Here is a 3,215-nt window from a genome sequence, read left to right as displayed (position 1 = left end):
GACCAGGCCAGCATGGGGGGCAGGTAGGGGTGACCAGACTTGCAGGGGGGACAGTTGGGGGTGACCAGGCTGGCAGTGGGGGGTAGTTAAGGGCGACCAGGACAGCAAAGGGGGGCAGTTAGGGGTGACCCAGCCAGCAGGGAGGACAGTTAGGGGCGATCAGGCCGACTCATAGAGGCAGTGAGGGGCAATCAGGCCAGCGGGGGGTGGCAGTTAGGCAAGCAGGCAGGTGAGTGATTAGGAGCTAGCGGTCCAGGATTGTGAGAGGGATGTCTGACTGCCGGTTTAGGTTCGATCCCTGCGGGCAGTCGGACCTCCCCTAAGGGGTTTCTTATAAGAAACTATGCAAGCCAGAAGGCAATTAAGAAATACCTTCAAAGCACTGAAATAGAAAACAATAACTGTTATCCAGAAGTCTTGCCAGTAAAAAATATATTTCAAAAATGAAGTCAAAATAAAGACTTTTTCACACAAATAAAAGCTGAGACATTATTCCAGAAGACCTGCGATATAAGAAATGTTCAAAGAAGTTCAAGTACAAGGAATATGATACCAGAAAAAAAATTAGATAAACACAAAGAAATGAGTACTTTGAAATATTTTAAAAATAAAAGTAAGTAGACATTTTTTTGAATTGCTCTAAAAATAATTGACTGTCTACCACAAACATAATAATAATGGATTGTGGGGTTTGTGATATAAATAAAAGCAAAATGTATGATAATAATAGCACAAAGTATGGGCAAGAGGAATTGAAAGAATCCTATATAATAAAAGCCTAATATGCAAATTTTCCCCTCGGGTGGTCGTTACACCAGGAGACTGGGAGTTTGACTGCTCACTATGACGTGCGCTGACCACCAGGGGGTGGCACAGAACATGGTGGGCATCAGTGATGCAGTGCTGGCAGCAGGCGGCAGTGGAGGTGCTGCCAGCCCCAGTGGGCCCTGATGAGAGCAGGGCCATGGAAGGATGGTGGAGCAGGTGAGCGGGGGCACCAGACCAAGGTGAGGCGCTGTTGCTGTCATTGGGGCAAGCCTCTGGTGGTTACTGAAAATTCTTTGCTCCCGCGGGCCATGGTCCCACTGGGCACTCACATCTGCTGCCAGCACCAGCCCCCTTGCACCTGCTGCTGGTGCCAGAGCCACCAATTGCATCCACTGCTGGCACTCGGCACTGATTGCTTGGCGCCATCAGCGGGTGTGAGCGGCAACTGCCAGCCCCAATCGCCCTCAGGGCTTCTTCACCTCCCCCTGCTCCTGAGGGGCAATCGGGGCTGGCAGCCACCTCTCTCACCTGCTGCTGGTGCTGGAGCCACCACTCACACCCACTGCCAGTGCCAGTCCCACTCGCATCCACAGCTGGTGCCTGGTCCTGATCGCTCCACGCCATCAGTGGGTGCGAGCAGGGCCAGCGCTGTCAGCGCATGGGAGCGGCAGCAGTGGGAACAGGGCTGCCAGCAGACAGGGAACCAGGGGCCATGATGGGAGGGGCCAGGCGGGGGCACAGAGAATGGGCCGAGACATGCTGCTGTGCCCACTGCAGCCCCATGGCCCACAGTTCCTTTCAAGGTGCACGAATTCATGCACTGGACCCCTAGTAGCATAATAAATATGGTAGAGTACAGACTGACAATCAGAACAGCTCTAGTCCAATTAGATCCAGTGTTATCTGTAAATAAATACCTAAGTGTACCCAGTCACTATCAGCTCTGGGGTAGGTACCACCCCTTGTTTATTTTTTCCTACCACTCCTACATGAAAATTGATTCTTTAATATGTTTTATCTAAATTTTCTGCACTCATCATTTAGCCACTTAAAAACAACAAAAATTTTTACATTTTTTGTTGAGGAGATATTTGAGAGAAGAAAATATTTTTTATATTATTAATGTTAATTCACTAAGGTCTTTCAAAATCGGTCATCTAGAATACCATTGGAATTGTAGAAAAATGGCAGAGTAAAACAACAAGGAGAAGAAATAGAAATACAAACTCCATCTATGGCAAACCAGGAGATATATGTAATCATGATACACAGTGTATAAGATCTGACAAAAGCAGTAACAATCAAGATAGTAAGAGAGAATTATCACAGATACAGATACAGAGAATTAACAGGATACAGTTTTATAAGTTCTGTCCCTTAGGAGGATAAAACCAACTATCTCTTGTTTAAAATAAGAAGTATAGGTACTCTTAGTAGCTTTAGGAAGCATGGCAGGTAAGATAGAATGAGTAATCACAGAGACAAGCCACTCTGCAAGAAACAGTCTACCAATTAAACTAGGAGGTAATATACTGAACTCAGTTAGATAGAAAGATATAAAGGTTTAGTGACTCACTCACACATACAACCCTGAATATTAAGAAGAGTTTCCACTAGCCTGAAAGATGGCACTGATTAGTTTTCCACATAAACCTTTACAAATAGCTACTCTACGAAGAATTTATCTCCTTCAAAGATACCACAAAAGGGAGAAAAGGAATTAAGTAAAAATTTAAGCTATACAGAAAGCCCTTATACTGGAAAAAAAAGATTGCATTTAACAAATAAGAATCATAACTAAACATATCACTGCAAAATTGTTAAGTCTTTAGGAAGCAACCACTTCTCTAAATCAAGAGCATAGATCAGAAATGTAAGAGCTCAGAGAAGTTGAAATAGGACAATAAAAGGAGATAAAACATGAGCTCATATAACTCAGAAAAAAAAGCAAAATTAAAAACTACAATTCTCCCATAAACAAAGGCTAAACTCAAAGCAAACAAATGAGAAATACAATGATTATAGAAAAGATAATTGATAAAATCAAGTAAAATGAAATTAAAATGGATTTTATAAAGATTAGAAAAAATATATATATAAAGTATATAAATATAATTTTTTTAAACTTTCAAGACTTGAGTGAAGATTTCTATCTATAAATTCAAATTCCCTAGGAAGAATTGACATACAAGAACAAATGCTGAGACAGCCTAGTAAAGTTACTGATTTCAAAGATAAAATATCAAATCACCAAAAAGTGGAGGAAAAAAACTCATGCTATTCTCAAATTAATGCTATATTAGCTGTAAAAGAACAGTAAGCAAGGACTACAAAGTCCTCAATGAAAGAAAGTAACCAACCTATCCTGGCTTTTTCAGCGTAAGTCCCAGTTTTTTTGTGTGTGTGTGTTTTTTTTTTTTTTTCACTTTATTTCTTACATTCTAGGA

Source organism: Myotis brandtii, unplaced genomic scaffold (assembly GCF_000412655.1).
Source record: "Myotis brandtii unplaced genomic scaffold, ASM41265v1 scaffold167, whole genome shotgun sequence".
Classification (NCBI taxonomy): Eukaryota; Metazoa; Chordata; class Mammalia; order Chiroptera; family Vespertilionidae; genus Myotis; species Myotis brandtii.
This window is presented reverse-complemented; position numbering follows the sequence as displayed.